This window comes from Narcine bancroftii, chromosome 3 (assembly GCF_036971445.1).
Source record: "Narcine bancroftii isolate sNarBan1 chromosome 3, sNarBan1.hap1, whole genome shotgun sequence".
Lineage (NCBI taxonomy): Eukaryota > Metazoa > Chordata > Chondrichthyes > Torpediniformes > Narcinidae > Narcine > Narcine bancroftii.
The window spans coordinates 102,141,773-102,159,364 of record NC_091471.1 but is presented as its reverse complement, the minus strand read 5'-3'; the positions used below and the strand labels follow the sequence as shown (position 1 = coordinate 102,159,364).

Here is a 17,592-nt window from a genome sequence, read left to right as displayed (position 1 = left end):
TTATGGAGAAGGATAGATCTGGGCCTCGGGTTGAGATTCTAAATTGGAGAAAGGCCAATTTTTAGAAAATGAGAGAGGATCTAGAATGCATGGATTGAGATAGGTTGTTTTCCAGCAAGGACATGGGAGGTAAGTGGAAGACCTTCAAAGGTGAAATTTTGAGAGTACAGAGTTTGTATGTTTCTGTCTGGATCAAAGGCAAGGTTAGAAGGCATAGGGAACCTTGGTTTTTGAGGGATATTGGGGATCTGGTTTGGAAGAAGAAACAGGTTTATAACAGGTATAGGCAGCATGGAGCAAATGAGGTATTTGAGGAGTATAAAAAAGGCAAGGTAAAATCACAAGAAAGAAATTAGGAAAGCTAAAGGAAGACATGAGGTTGTTTTGGCAGACAATGTGAAGGAAAATCCCAAGGGTTTCTACAGGTATATTAAGAGCAACAGGATAATAAGGGAAAACATTGGTCCCATTAAAAATCAGAGTCGGCTTTGTATGGAGACAAAAGAGATGGGAGAGATCTTAATTTTTTTTCATCAGTATTCATTCAAGAAATGGTCACAGAGTCATGGGAAGTAAGGAAACCAATCAAAGAGGAGGAACTACTTGTTGTCTTAAAGCAAATAAGGGTGGATAAATCCCCAGGGCCTGAAAATATATTCCCTCGGTCCTTGAGGAAGGCTAGTATAGGGGTCTATTTCAGGGGTCTGGCAGATATACTTAAAATGTCCTTAGCCACAGGTGTGGTTCCAGAGGATTGGAGGGTAGCTCATGTGGTTCCATTGTTTAAAAAAAGGTTTCAAAAGAAACCCTGGAAATGATAGGCTGGAGAGCCTGATGTCAGTGGTAGGTAAATTATTGGAAGATGTTCTAAGAGATCAAATATACAATTAAAGTAAAGTAAAAGGTTGGCATAACATCATGGGTGGTTGGCACAACATAGTAAGCCAAAGGGTCTGTATTATTCTGCAATGTCCTATGTTCTAAAAGATGACAGCAAAACACTGGGAGAAGTGAAAGGCATATAGCTATAAAACATTCATATATGCACATTCAATTATTTTGTGCTTGCTTTCACTGGAGATTTGGTTTTTTTTTTATATTTTTATTTTTCACACCATAAACCACATTGACCATGATACATACTTTTTCCTTTTCAAATATATACAGTGCCATTTTCTCCCCCCACCACCTCCTCCCATCCCACCCTCCCTACCTCCCCTCCCCCCCGTCCATTTAAAGTACAAAATCTAGGATACATTAAACCAGTCAAACAATGTTGTCATTCAATAAAAATAAACAAGAAATTCCACTGAGTCAATTCTTTTCATTTCCTTCTCCTTTCGTTAATTTAGGTAGTGAATGTCCCCGGTAGGTTTTCTCTATTGTGTTTCATGTAAGGCTCCCATATTTGTTCAAATATTTCAATATTATTTCTTAAACTATATGTTATTTTTTCTAATGGAATACATTTATTCATTGTTGTATTTTCAAATTATCTTCCAATTTCCAGGTTGACATAATACATTTTTTTGCTTTGGCTAGAGCTATCTTAACAAATCTTTTTTGTGCACCATCCAAATCAATTCCAAATTCTTTGTTTTTTATGTTACTTAGGAGGAAGATCTCCGGATTTTTTGGTATATTGTTTTCTGTAATTTTATTTAATATTTGGTTTAGATCTTCCCAAAATTTTTCTACTTTCTCACATGTCCAGATTGCATGAATTGTTGTTCCCATTTCTTTTTTACATCGAAAACATCTATCAGATACTGTTGGGTCCCATTTATTTAACTTTTGAGGTGTAATGTATAGCCTGTGTATCCAGTTATATTGTGTCATACGTAACCTCGTATTTATTGTATTTCTCATCGTTCCAGAACATAACTTCTCCCATGTTTCCTTTTTTATCTTTATATTTAAATCTTGTTCCCATTTTTGTTTAGTTTTACCATTTGTTTCCTCATTCTCCTTTTCTTGCAGTTTAATATACATATTTGTTATAAATCTTTTGATTATCATTGTATCTGTAATCACATATTCAAAGTTACTTCCCTCTGGTAACCTCAGACTGCTTCCTAATTTGTCCTTCAAGTAGGATCTCAATTGGTAATATGCCAGCACTGTATCTTAAGTACAGTGGGCTGATATCGCCTCAAACCGTGCATCTTGGCGCCTCACAGTTTGGCGGGCAGCAACCTCCTTTGAAGAAGACCGCAGAGCCCACCTCACTGACAAAAGGCAAAGGAGGAAAAACCCAACACCCAACCCCAACCAACCAATTTTCCCCTGCAGCCGCTGCAACCGTGTCTGCCTGTCCCGCATAGGACTTGTCAGCCACAAACGAGCCTGCAGCTGACGTGGACTTTTACCCCCTCCATAAATCTTCGTCCGCGAAGCCAAGCCAAAGAAGAATCTTAAGTTATATTGTATTTATCTTTCATTTGTTCAAAGGATAATAATCTATTTCCTGAAAAACAATTTTCTATTCTTTTGATCCTTTTTTCATCCATTCTCTAAAGGAAAGGTTATCTATTATAAAAGGGAGTAACTTATTTTGCGTCAATATTAGTTTTGGTAATTGATAATTTGTTTTATTCCTTTCTACATGAATCTTTTTCCAAATATTGAGTAGATGATGTAATACTGGAGAACTTCTATGTTGTACCAATTTTTCATCCCATTTATATAATATGTGTTCAGGTATCTTTTCCCCTATTTTATCTAATTCTAATCTAGTCCAATCTGGCTTTTCCCTTGTTTGATAAAAATCTGATAGGTATCTTAATTGTGCGGCTCTATAATAATTTTTAAAGTTTGGCATTTGTAAGCCTCCTTGTTTATACCATTCTGTTAATTTATCTAGTGCTATCCTCGGTTTCCCCCCTTTCCATAAACATTTCCTTATTATTTTCTTTAACTCCTTGAAGAATTTCTCTGTCAAGTGTATTGGCAATGCCTGAAATAGGTATAATATCCTTGGGAAAATGTTCATTTTAATACAGTTTATCCTTCTTATTAGTGTTAATGGTAAATCTTTCCAATGCTCTAAATCGTCCTGTAATTTTTTCATTAGTGGATAATAATTGAGTTTATATAGATGGCCGAGATTTTTATTTATTTGTATACCTAGGTATCTTATTGCTTGCATTTGCCATCTGAATGGTGATTCCTTCTTAAATTTTTAGAAATCCGCATTATTCATTGGCATTGCTTCACATTTATTTACGTTAATCTTGTAACCCGACACTTCTCCATATTCCTTCAATTTCGTATATAATTCTTTTATTGATAGTTCTGGTTCTGTTAAGTATACTATAACATCATCCGCAAATAAACTGATTTTATATTCCTTCTCTTTTATTTTTATCCCTTTTATATTATTTTCTGTTCTTATCAATTCTGCTAGTGGTTCTATAGCTAACGCGAACAATAAGGGTGATAGTGGGCATCCCTGCCGTGTTCACCTGCTTAAGTTAAATTGCTTTGATATATATCCATTTACTGTCACTTTCGCCAAAGGCCCCTTATATAATGCTTTAATCCAATTAATATACTTCTCTGGTAAACTGAATTTTTGCAATAGTTTGAATAAATAATTCCATTCTACTCTGTCAAAGGCATTCTCTGCGTCTAAAGCAACTGCTACTGTTGGCGCTTTACTCCCTTCTACTGCATGAATTAAGTTAATAAATTTACAAATATTGTCTGTTGTGCATCTTTTTTTAATAAATCCAGTTTGGTCTAGATTTACCATTTTCGGTACATACTCTGCTAATCTGTTTGCTAATAGTTCAGCTATTATCTTATAATCTGTGTTAAGTAATGATATTGGTCTATATGACGCTGGTGCGAGTGGATCTTTCCCTTGCTTTAGTATTACTGTAATTATTGCTGTTTTACATGAATCTGGTAAGCTTTGTGTTTCATCAATCTGGTTGATTACTTCCAGGAGGGGAGGAATTAATAAATCTTTAAATGTTTTATAGAATTCTATTGGGAATCCATCCTCTCCTGGTGTTTTATTATTTGGTAATTTTTAAATTATCTCTTGTATTTCTACTATTTCAAATGGTTCTGTTAATTTATTTTGTTCCTCTATTTGTAATTTTGGTAGTTCAATTTTAGTTAAAAATTCATCTATTTTCCCTTCTTTCCCTTCGTTTTCAGTTTGGTATAATTGTTCATAGAATTCTCTAAAGTTTTCCTTGATCTCCTTTGGATTATATGTGATTTGTTTGTCTTTTTTCCTTGATGCCAATACCATTTTCTTAGCTTGTTCTGTCTTAAGCTGCCATGCTAGAATTTTGTGCGTTTTTTCCCCTAGTTCATAATATTTCTGTTTTGTCTTCATTATGTTCTTCTCCACCTTATATGTTTGTAGTGTTTCATATTTTATTTTTTTATCTGCCAATTCTCTTCTTTTAGTTGTATCTTCTTTCATTGCTAATCGCACACAAAACTCAAAACGGTCAACCAGTTTACCTATCTCGGCTGCACCATTTCATCAGATGCAAGGATCGACAATGAGATAGACAACAGACTCGCCAAGGCAAATAGCGCCTTTGGAAGACTACACAAAAGAGTCTGGAAAAACAACCAACTGAAAAACCTCACAAAGATAAGCGTATACAGAGCCGTTGTCATACCCACACTCCTGTTCGGCTCCGAATCATGGGTCCTCTACCGGCACCACCTACGGCTCCTAGAACGCTTCCACCAGCGTTGTCTCCGCTCCATCCTCAACATCCATTGGAGCGCTCACACCCCTAACGTCGAGGTACTCGAGATGGCAGAGGTCGACAGCATCGAGTCCACGCTGCTGAAGATCCAGCTGCGCTGGATGGGTCACGTCTCCAGAATGGAAGACCATCGCCTTCCCAAGATCGTATTATATGGCGAGCTCTCCACTGGCCACCGTGACAGAGGTGCACCAAAGAAAAGGTACAAGGACTGCCTAAAGAAATCTCTTGGTGCCTGCCACATTGACCACCGCCAGTGGGCTGATAACGCCTCAAACCGTGCATCTTGGCGCCTCACAGTTTGGCGGGCAGCAGCCTCCTTTGAAGAAGACCGCAGAGCCCACCTCACTGACAAAAGGCAAAGGAGGAAAAACCCAACACCCAACCCCAACCAACCAATTCTCCCTTGCAACCGCTGCAATCGTGTCTGCCTGTCCCGCATCGGACTGGTCAGCCACAAACGAGCCTGCAGCTGACGTGGACTTTTTACCCCCTCCATAAATCTTCGTCCGCGAAGCCAAGCCAAAGAAGAGAGAAAGAATTCTTTTTCTATATTTACTATTTCCCTTTCCAACTGCTCTGTTTCCTGATTATAGTCCTTCTTCATCTTGGTTACATAACTTATTATTTGCCCTCTAATGAACGCTTTCATTGCATCCCATAGTATAAACTTATCTTTCACTGATTCCGTATTTATTTCAAAATACATTTTAATTTGTCTTTCAATTAATTCTCTAAAATCCTGCCTTTTGAGTAGCATGGAGTTTAATCTCCATCTATACATTCTTGGAGGGATGTCCTCTAACTTTATTGTCAATATTAAGGGTGAATGGTCCGATAATATTCTAGCTTTATATTCTGTTTTTCTTACACTATTTTGCATACAAGCTGATAAGAAAAATAGGTCTATTCTTGAGTATGTTTTATGTCTACCCGAGTAATATGAATATTCCTTTTCATTTGGGTGTTGTTTCCTCCATATATCCAAAAGTTGCATTTCTTCCATCGATTTAATTCTAAATTTGGTTACTTTGTTCTTTCTGTTAATTTTTTTCCCAGTTTTGTCCATATTTGAATCCAAATTCAGGTTGAAATCCCCTCCTATTAATATGTTCCCTTGCGTATCTGCTATCTTCAAAAAAATATCTTGCATAAACTTTTGATCTTCTTCGTTAGGTGAATATATATTGAGTAGATTCCAAAACTCCGAATATATCTGACATTTTATCATTACATATCTCCCTGCTGGATCTATTATTTCCTCTTCTATTTTAATTGGCACATTTTTACTAATTAATATAGCTACTCCTCTTGTTTTTGAATTATACGACGCTGCTGTTACGTGTCCTATCCAATCTCTCTTTAATTTCTTGTGCTCCAATTCAGTTAAATGTGTTTCTTGCACAAATGCTATATCAATTTTTTATTTTTTCAGTAAATTTAGCAGTTTCTTCCTTTTAATTTGGTTGTGTTCTGTTAATATTTAAAGTCATATAGTTCAGCGTAGCCATTTCATACTTTGTTTATCTTCCCTTTCCGTTTCTCCATCATCACCTTTCCTTCTTATCCATTTCTGCTTTCTTGTTTTGAACACTTTATAAGACAACATTTCTAAAACATCAAACATTTTCCTTATTCTCCTATTTAAAACTTCTTTAACTCCATTCTCCCCTCCCCCTCCTGAGTTGCCCTTTATCCCTTGTCGGACAACCACATCTTACCTCTCCATTTGGATTTGCGAATTCACTCGCAAACGTCAACTGATTTTGTAGTGACCGTAACTCCTCCCCACCCAGCCCCCCCCCAGAAAAGATTTCAATTTTCATATGTAACAAAGGTCACTCTTTTAATTCCCTCCTTATTCCCTCTATTCCCTTTCCCTCCCTTATTAATTCTTGTCTATGATCTATATATTTTCCTCTAAATACAGATACATTCATGTATACACACTATATATACACACACATATACATATAGTTCGTGGTCATTTTTACTCTCATTACATGTCTTCATCTCTCTGCTTGTTTTGTAGTTGTTCTGCAAATTTCCTTGCTTCCTCTGGATCCGAGAATAGTCTGTTTTGTTGCCCTGGAATAACTATTTTAAGTACCGCTGGGTACTTTAACATAAATTTATATCCTTTTTTCCATAAGATCGTTTTTGCTGTATTGAACTCCTTCCTCTTCTTCAGGAGTTCAAAACTTATGTCTGGATAGAAAATTTTTTTTTGACCTTTATATTCCAGTGGCTTTTTGTCCTCTCTTACTTTCTTTATTGCTTTCTCCAATATATTTTCTCTTGTTGTATATCTTAAGAATTTTACTAAAATGGATCTTGGTTTTTGCTGCGGTTGTGGTTTCGGGGCTAAAGTTCTATGTGCCCTCTCTATTTCCATTTCTTCCTGTAATTCTGGTCTTCCTAGGACCCTGGGGATCCAATCTTTTATAAGTTCTCTCATATTCTTGCCTTCTTCATCTTCCTTAAGGCCCACTATCTTTATATTATTTCTTCTATTATAGTTTTCTATTATATCTATCTTCTGAGCTAACAGCTCCTGTGCCTCTTTAGCTTTTTTATTAGATTCTTCTAATTTCTCTTTTAAGTCTTCTACTTCCATTTCTACAATTATTTCTCGTTCTTCCATATTTTCCACTCTTTTTCCTATCTCTGATATGGCCATTTCCATTTTATTCATTTTTTCTTCTGCATTCTTAATTCTTCTTTTTATCTCATTAAATTCTTGTAATTGCCATTCTTTCACTGATTCCATATATTCTTTAAAAAAAGATACATCCATTGTCTTGCCTTTCTCTTCTTCCACTTCTTTCTGTTCTTCTTCTTCTTCTTCCTCTGGATTGACCATCTGTTGTTTACTTGTTTTCTTTTTACCCTCTTCTTTCTTGTTGTCGTTATTGTCTGTGTTCTGCACCTGCTGCTGTGCTGCAGGTGTCTCTCTCAGCTGTGGAGATCGACTCTGCAGCTGTTCCCCCCTCCCATCAGTGTGGTTTTTTTCATGCGCATCGCGCATGCGCGACTCTTCGCGCATCGCGCATGCGCGACTCCCCGCGCATGCGTGGTTGCGCACTTTTACTCGGCTCTGCGAGCCATTTTTGTAGTCCAGAGCCCAGGACTTCCACTGACCTGCGGGAGCGGGCTTCTCTCTCCGCGGCGGGCCTCTTCGGACAGGTAAGGCCTTCACCTTCTTCTTCCGACATTCTTTCTTCCTCTTTTCTTCCCGTTGTTTTCGACTTTTCTCTCTTCGCTGCCATTTTCTTCTCACCTTTATTTTTACTTTATTATAAATTTTAATCTTGTACCTTTGTGCTTTATGTGTTTTTTTTAACTTTTCGGGAGAGGGCTGGAATTCCCTGACCTGCCACTACTCCATCACGTGACTCACTGGAGATTTGTTGAACAAAAATTGTATAATTGAAAATGATTTTGTGAGTTTTATTTACATTTTTCCCTCTATTTTGCAAAACATATTTTTTTAAAAACATTTTTGGTAATAGAGGACAAAAATACCTTGTAATGTTTCCAAGTATAGTTTCTCTCAATATAATTTAAGCTGGTCCTTCTAATACTCATGTTATTATTGAGATGATATATAGAGGCTTGAACCAGATTAGATCATTCATATCACATTTCTTCATGATCAGACTTGTGTTTCAGTCTGTAACTTTAAAAAAAGCAATGATCACAAAACAGTGGCCACTATCCAGCATCCATCATTTTGATTGCATCTGTTCCCCAATTTCCTTAAACCTTTTTATAAAATAAGTAAAGGTGCTCAGTATCTGATTTTATTCTTGTTCATTCCAGGATTTATTACATAGTTCTTGCATTTTTAAAAATTAAATGCTTAAATTTAGAGATACAGCACAGTAAACTGGTCATTCCAGCAAACACCAATTAAGTGCCAAACTGTAATGATAATGATCCTCCTGACCACTAGAGGGAGTCGGAGACTAGTTCGTGGCAAGATGATGCCTCCACATGGTTGTGAGTTCTTTAGCTAATAAAGTATAGTTGTTTTAAAATAACCTGTTTCTTTATTACAATAAAAGAAACATCACACAAACCCCTTGCACCAACAGCACCAGATTTGAATCTGGGTCACTGGCACTGTAAGAGCAGTGCCACCCAACCATTGATACAATTTAAAAAAAAAATTAAATTTAGACATATAGCACAGTAACAGACCATTTCGGTCCACAAGCCCATGCCGCCCAATTTACAACCCAATAACCTACACCCCAATATATTTTGAACAGTAGGAGGAAATAGGAGACCCTGGAGAAACTCCATGCAGACATGGGGAGAACATACAGACAGCGCAGGATTTTAACCTAAGCCCAGTCCTGATCAGTGGCGCTGTAAAGGCATTGCTCTAACCGCTACACCAACTGTGCAATATGAAACCTCTTTAAAACAAAATTAATAAGTCAATGAAAAAACCTGTTGAACACTCCTAAACTTCCAAAGTAGTTGCTGATAGCTTGTAATTTAGAATTATTTACCTAAATGGCATGTTGAAGTGGTGTACCTTCAGTGAATTTCCCACAACTTTTGCTTCCAATCATTGAAAAGGAAATTGACAATTAAATAGGGGCAAGGGTAGCCTCTGAGAGGCTAGACCTAATTTGATTTAATGTTTTAAAAAACATTAGCTAAGAAAGTAATAACTTTGCATTATCAAATAATTTCAAACTTATTTTATTTCTTTTTCTGTTCTATCTCAGGTATGAAGAAAATCAACAGTCCAGTGAGAAATTATGTAAAGCGAGTGAGTATTTCAGTGGGAGAATATCATGGTAACAGTTTTTAAAATAATTATAGAAAATGATGTAGAACCAAGAGTGAAAATAAGGAACTGCAACAAAGCTAATTTTAGTGAGATAAACTTCTAAGCGTAGGTGGTGGAGGCTGATACAACAGGGACATTTAAAAGATGTAGATAGGCACATGGATGTATGAAAAATGGAGGGTTATAGACTTTGAGGGAAAGGTTAGATTGATGTGGAGTCGGCATAACATCGAGTGTTGAAGAGCTGTACACGAGAAGGAATCCAGTACTGCCATTGACAAAACAAATACTGACCTCGTACATATATAATAAGCAAAAACAGCAAAGTGGAGACAAAATGGCCACACACTTCTGCTTACATGAGGGAAAGATGGGCCGTCAAAATCAAGAGCTCCTTGGATGACTTATGAGGCTACACATAATAAATCCTTCTTACATTTTCTGTATTTTGCGTGGCTCTTGATACTTTTCTATACCTTCCCTTTAAGTAGGGTAAAGCAAATTAGATAGGAATCCCCCAAATCTTTTTTTAAATGTATATAAATAAACCAAAAGCATTGTTAATTTTGAAACACATGGAGAGACTGCAGATGCTGGAATTTGGAGCAAAAAACAAACTGCTGTAGGAAATCTGCAGGTCCAGCACCATCTGTAGGGGCAAAAGGTAGGTCAAAGTTTTGGATCATGACCCTGCATTGGAATGGAGAGTGTAAAAGGAATATAGTCAGTCTAAAGGGGTGAGAAGGAAAGGTGAGATAGATTGCTAAATGATGGATGGCACAGATGAGGGTGAGGAATAAAAGAAGGGCAAAAAGTGTCAGAGGGGAAGCATGAAGGCAAAAATTAATGGATTATGTGGAAACAAATAAAGGGAAAAAAATAGCAGATGGAGCTGAGTGGAGAGGGGAGGGAAAGGGAGGCAGGAAGATGATTGATAGAACCAGATAAGGGGAAAATGATGGAACCAGATGGGAGAAGGAATAGGAAATACAGGCCATGAGAGAAGAAACACCAGCAGATAGGTATATGGACATTGAACCAAGTGGGTGAAGGGAAAACTTGGGAATAGCAGAGGAGGAGGAAGAGTTCAGAATGTGTGGAGAGGGTAGGGTTACCTGAAATTGGAAATTCAATGTTCATACCTTTGGGTTGTAGATGACCCAGATGAAATACAAGATGCTATTTTTCTAGTTTGCATTTGGTCTCATCTTGGCAGTGGAGATGAGAAGGGAAATTTAAATGACATGCAACCATAAACAGAATGGTGTGGCAGTGATGTTTCATGTCGCGGTGGAAAGGGCAGCAATATTATTCTTCCTTTCAAACTAAATCTAGAGGGGTATCGGTCCTTATTAATCAGAGTATTCCTTTTAGTATACATAAAGCTGTTTCAGATTCTAAGAGTTGTTTTGTTATTGTGTCAAGGAAATTAAATGATAAAATGCTGGTTTCTGCAAATGTTTATACTCCCAATGTTGATGATCTGGAGTTGTTTGAATTTTTTTAAACTTCTTTACCAGATTTAAGTTTATATTTGCTTATTCTAGGCATGGATTTCAACTGCTGGTTGGACCCTATCCTAGATCACTCATCTTTTAACCCAGCTACATTAAACAAATCTGCCTAATTAATACATTCCTATCAGATTATGGAATTTCAGATGCCTGACTTTTTTTAAATCCTACTAATAGAGAATATTCTTTCTTGTCCCAAGTTCACCATACCTACACACGTACAGGTTACCTTTTCATTGATAATCATTTCATTCCATAAACTCATTCTTGTGAATACCACAGTAATGTAATATCTGATCACGTCCCTGTTACAATGTCACCGATTCTTCCTAATTTTCCTCAAGATATTCCTAAAGACATTGGCGGTTTAATTCAGTATTATCATAAGGACTTTGTTAAATTTATGGAAGAACAGATAGTTTTCTTTTTTGGCACTAATCTCTCCTTGAGACTTCCATTTAGTTATATGGGATACTTGAAGGCCTTCTTCAGGGGAAAATAATTTCATATATTGTTAATAATAAAAAGGAAGAATAATAAAGAAAGATCTGAGTTAATTAAAAAGTTAGATCAACAATACACTCAAACTAAAAATTCAGAAATATACAAAAAAATGGATTGAACTTGAAACTAAATTTGATCTTCTCTCAACATATCCAGTTGAATGCCAACTTCTGAAATCTAAAAGTCAATTTTAATTCAGTGATAAATCTAGTAAGTTTTTGGACAACCAATTGAGAGCATTTGGTGCTAAGCGACATATTACAAAGGTTCAAAAAGATAATGATTATAACTTCAGATCATTCTGAGAGAAATAATACATTTAAAATATTCTACTCTAAACTATATGCTTCTGAATGTACGAATGACGGTAATTTGATGAAGAATTTTTTTAGACATTGAATATCCCCAAGATTGCTTCAGAGAGTCAAATTAGACTGGATGGATCTATATCACAAGAGGAAATAATGGTTGCTATTTCCTCATTACAATCTGGAAAGGCCCCAGGACACTATGGGTTTTAAAAATTATTTTCTCAATTGCTTACACATCACATGAATGTGGTGTTTGCAGATTCATTTAAACAAGGTAAACTTCCAGATTCATTTAATGATGCCTGTACATTTTTAGTTGCAAAGAAAGATAAAGATATAATCAATTGTTCCTCTGATAAATTGATTTCCTGAGTGAATGTTGATGCTAAAATTTTAACCAATAGGATTGAAAATATTTTACCATCAGTTATTTCTGAAAGTCAGATGGGGTATATTAAAAACAGATATTCCTATTTCAACGTACATTGCTAAATGAATATTATGTATTTTCATTCCAGGAAAACTCCTGAGTGTATTCTATCAATGGATGCAGAAAAAGGTTTTGATCGAAAAATTTAATTTTGGTCCTTATTTTACTACGAGTTAAATTATTGTACTCAAGGCCATCTGCTACAATTCTTACTAATTTACAACAATCTCATCCTGCATTGTGGTACTCGTCAAGGATGCCTGTTAAGTCCTTCATTGGCAATTGCGTTTGATGAGTTTAAGGACATCTTGGGGATATGGAGAAAAGGGATTGATCATAAGGTCTTCTTTTATGCAGATGATCTCTTACTTTTCATTTCAGATCCAGTTGCCTCCCTCACCCAAATGATGTCATTATTTTCACAATTCAGTCAATTTTCAGGATATAAATTGAATTTTCAAAAAAGAAAACTTCTTCCTTTGAATTCTTCTGCAGCAATGTATGATGAGTCTCCCTTTAAGATTGTTAAAAGTCAAAATACCTATCTGGTCTCACAATTACAAAGAATCATAAACATCTTTTTTCTGGAGAATTATCTTGCTATGCTTAATCAAGTGAAGCATTCTTTGACCCAATGGTCACCTTTAGGCACTTTCAGGTGGCCAATTGCCCTGCTTGTAAAGCCGCATATTTTGGCAAAATGTGGATGTGGGAAGGCCACGTGAATGTGCAGGAGGCACCTGCAAGGCGAGCTTGGTAACCCTCCTCGGAGAGGTATAATCTCCGCAGCACAGTGGCCTTCCCAGCCATCTGAATGCAGCTGCCTAAAAGTGGCTGCATTCGGATGACAGTCACCTGGCCAGCACCTGACAGCTCCTCTCCCAAACCCCACACCGTCGGGCGGCCAGCGCACTTCCCCACCCTGATCCCGCTACGCCGCTCTCTCCCCACTCACAAAATCAGTCCCCACACCATTGGGCAGCCAGCGCGCGGCTGTCCCCACACTGTGGGACTGATTTTGGGAATAGGGAGAAGGGGGCTTGAGTGGCCGGCGGGGGGGAGAAGGAGGCTGGAGTGGCCGACAGGGGAGAAGGATGCTGGCCGAAACAATGCCGGTGCTCGACTCGAGAGCGTCCTTCTCCCTGCCGGCCGCGCCAGCTTCCTTCTCCCCCGCTGATCGCTCCAGCCACTTCCCCGCCGGCCGCACCAGCTCCCATACTCACCTGCCAGCTACTCCAGCCTCCTCCTCCCTCACCGGTCGCTTCATCCTCCTTCTCCCACGCTGGCCGCTCCAGCCCCGTGAGTGGGGAGAGAGCGGAGCAGCGGGATTAGTTTGGGGACATCCCTGCTCCGGCCGCTCGACAGTGTGGAGACAGCCCGCACTGGCCACCCGACAGTGTGGGACAGCCTGCACCGGCTGCCTGACAGTGTGGGGACTGATTTCATGAGTAGGGAGAGAGCGGGGCAGCGGGATCAGTGTGGGGATGTCCCCACACTGATAGCCCGCCTGGCTGTCCCAGCTGACAGCCAGCACTCCTGACTTGACAACCCAAGGGACAGGAGCCGCAATGCACTCAGATGCACATCCCCACGCAGCTGTCCTTTGGTGGCCAGCACTGTGCTTTCAACGCTGCCACCTGAACTGCAATTTAAAGAGCCGTTTCTGCTTCTTCAGGCGCATTCTTAACAGAGAATGCACCTGAAAAATCTTTCTGTCTATAACTTTAATTGGCTGTATAAATTCTATTAAAATGAATATTTTACCTAAATTTTTTTATCTTTCTCAATCTGTTCCAATTTTTGTTCCTAAATTATTTTTTTTAACTTATTTGACTTGGCTATATCATCTTATATATGAAGGAGTACATATCCTCACCTTAATAAAGTTCTTCTACGAGAGATGGTGGTATGGCTCTGCCTAACTTTACATTTTATTATTGGGCAGTCAATATACAAAGTCTTACGTTTTGGTCCTTTTTTCATAATCATTCTGACTGCCCATTATGGCTATCAATGGAGCTGAATTCCCCCCCAAAACCTTTCGAATTTAGTGCTTATTGGCTCTTCACCATCTATTTTCAATTAAATTAATAGATAATCCAATTTTTAAATATTCCATGAAAATTTGGGCACAGCTTGGAAAACACTTTGCATTAGGGCTTTCAAGCCCTAACGTATCCAATCAATGTTTTCAACCTTCTTCACATGATGCTAGTTTTCAGACATAATATAGAGGGTATTCAAATTTTTAAGGAACTGTTCATTGATGAATATTTTGCATAATTTGAGCAGCTTTCTGCTAAATTTAACCTGTTCAAATCTCAATTTTTTAGCTATTTGCAAGTTCAACATTTTCTTGAATCACAACTATCTGACTTTCCAAAAGAATCTGAATCAAATTTTCTAGATTAGTTCTTTAGTTTAATGCCTAATTACAAGAAATTGTTATGTTTAAATCAGACTTCATGAGCTAAAATTAAAAATGCTTGGGAACAGGATTTAAATTTGACCATATCGGATGTGGATTGGGACATAAGTCTTAAATTGATTAATAGCTCTTCATTATGCACCCATCATTCTTTATTACAATTTAAGGTGGTACATAAAGCACATAAGTCCAAGGTTAAATTGTCTCGCTTTTACTCTGATACGAGTCCCTGCTGTGACAGGTGTAAGAGTGGAGAGGCATCATTAATTCATTTGTTCTGGACTTGTGCTAGTCTACAAAAATACTGGAGAGTTTTCAGCTCTTTGTCTACAATTTTTAACATAGATTTTGTACCAAACCCTTTGGTGGCCCTCTTCAATATAATGGGAGGGAATTTTTTTTTACTCCGGTTCAGTGTTGTGCTATCTCTTTTGCCTCTCTTTTGGCAAGGCATACGATTTTACTTAAATGGAAGGATGTTGCTCTGCCTACTCATGATCAGTGGTTGCATGACATCATGTCTTGTTTGAATATGGAAAAGATTTGTTGTTCAGATATAAGATTTCAGATGCTATGGGGGTCATTTATGATTCATTTTCTTACTTTATAATTTTATTTCAGCATAATTAAATTGTCTGACTCATATCTTTTCCATGTTCTTCTTCACATTTTTAATTTACCTTCATTTTTGTTATTCCTAATTTTATATAGCACCTGGTAACGCTGTTAGGCAGCAGTTTTGAGTTTTTCTTCTTTTTATATTTTTCTTCTTTCTTTTTTTTGTCTTTTTTGTTATTAGTTTTTATTTTTTCTATTCAGCACTTGGAATATGAATTACGGATACCATTTACAACTTATTTATGTTTTTGATATACTGAGTTTTTGATTAATTTTGTGTAACTATCCATATAATCTTAGTGAATTGTTCTATATGTTTTTTATTAAAATCAATAAAAATATTTTAAAAAGAAAAAGAAAGAACTTTGCAAAATCACATGATTCAAAATTGTAATATTCATCTGACTATAAAATTTAATCCAATTATTTCCATCCAATAAAGTTCTCTTAACTACAAATATTTCAGTTTCAGAAAAACAATAGCTATTAGGCAAACAGTAACTCTCCCACCAGCCATTCCTGGATGTGTTTCAATAAGGTTTTTCAAGAGGGGCAGTGGTAGAAGAATTTAAGAGTGAACTCTAGAGCAGCCATTCTCAACCTGTTTTTGGCTATCATCCCTTTAGGACTACACTTAAAGTTTATGGGGTCCATTCCCTGTGAAACAGTCAAGTTTAGTTGATTTCTTCTATACTTCTCTCCTCTTTCTTTGGCTTGGCTTCGCGGACGAAGATTTATGGAGGGGGTAAAAAGTCCACGTCAGCTGCAGGCTCGTTTGTGGCTGACAAGTCCGATGCGGGACAGGCAGACACGATTGCAGCGGTTGCAAGGGAAAATTGGTTGGTTGGGGTTGGGTGTTGGGTTTTTCCTCCTTTGCCTTTTGTCAGTGAGGTGGGCTCTCCTACTGACTACATAAAAACCTAAAAAATATTTTATGATTGCAGTCCTTGGCCTCCCTTAAATGTGTTATTCCCCCATTGAGAATGGCTGCTCCAGAGCATAGGGTGGATGAAGCTTGATTGCCAAATAAATCATAGAGGGAAAAAAAATAATTAGGATATTAAACTCAGGATGATCATAGAATATGAATATATACACGTATGGAGTTATAGGGATGTATAGGTATCTACAGAGAAAAGCAAAAGACAAGGCCAGAAGTGAATGAACAATTTAAATCCACAGTCATTCATGGAAGAATACATACAAAGCTGCTCTATTGTGGCCACTGCTTGTGTAGAAAATTTTTGAGGAAATAATGTGGATCTAGTTGTCTTCTTTGGCTTGGCTTCGCGGACGAAGATTTATGGAGGGGGTAAAAAGTCCACGTCAGCTGCAGGCTCGTTTGTGGCTGACAAGTCCGATGCGGGACAGGCAGACACGGTTGCAGCGGTTGCAGGGGAAAATTGGTTGGTTGGGGTTGGGTGTTGGGTTTTTCCTCCTTTGCCTTTTGTCAGTGAGGTGGGCTCTGCGGTCTTCTTCAAAGGAGGTTGCTGCCCGCCAAACTGTGAGGCGCCAAGATGCACGGTTTGAGGCGTTATCAGCCCACTGGCGGTGGTCAATGTGGCAGGCACCAAGAGATTTCTTTAGGCAGTCCTTGTACCTTTTCTTTGGTGCACCTCTGTCACGGTGGCCAGTGGAGAGCTCGCCATATAACACGATCTTGGGAAGGCGATGGTCCTCCATTCTGGAGACGTGACCCATCCACCGCAGCTGGATCTTCAGCAGCGTGGACTCGATGCTGTCGACCTCTGCCATCTCGAGTACTTCGACGTTAGGGATGAAAGCGCTCCAATGGATGTTGAGGATGGAGCAGAGACAACGCTGGTGGAAGCGTTCTAGGAGCCGTAGGTGGTGCCGGTAGAGGACCCATGATTCGGAGCCGAACAGGAGTGTGGGTATGACAACGGCTCTGTATACGCTTATCTTTGTGAGGTTTTTCAGTTGGTTGTTTTTCCAGACTCTTTTGTGTAGTCTTCCAAAGGCGCTATTTGCCTTGGCGAGTCTGTTGTCTATCTCATTGTTGATCCTTGCATCTGATGAAATGGTGCAGCCGAAATAGGTAAACTGGTTGACCGTTTTGAGTTTTGTGTGCCCGATGGAGATGTGGGGGGGCTGGTAGTCATGGTGGGGAGCTGGCTGACTTCCAGGCCAAACATTTTGGCAGTTTCCGCAAAGCAGGACGTCAAGCGCTGAAGAGCTTGCTTTGAATGGGCAACTAAAGCGGCATCGTCTGCAAAGAGT

General features: G+C 38.2%; 1 protein-coding gene and 1 long non-coding RNA gene across 8 annotated transcripts in view; one reads left to right on the top strand and one right to left on the bottom strand.

Annotated features, from left to right (window-relative positions):
* The window catches only part of scfd2 (sec1 family domain containing 2), a 307,801-nt gene that overhangs the window by 224,897 nt on the left and 65,312 nt on the right, over positions 1-17,592 (bottom strand). The window lies entirely within an intron of this gene.
* Positions 1-17,592, top strand: part of LOC138757416 (uncharacterized) — a 119,221-nt gene that overhangs the window by 49,726 nt on the left and 51,903 nt on the right. For all 6 annotated transcript variants that reach the window (XR_011353584.1, XR_011353583.1, XR_011353580.1 and 3 more), the window contains exon 2: positions 9,482-9,525. This is a non-coding gene — a long non-coding RNA (uncharacterized lncRNA). The remainder of the gene's footprint in view (positions 1-9,481; positions 9,526-17,592) is intronic.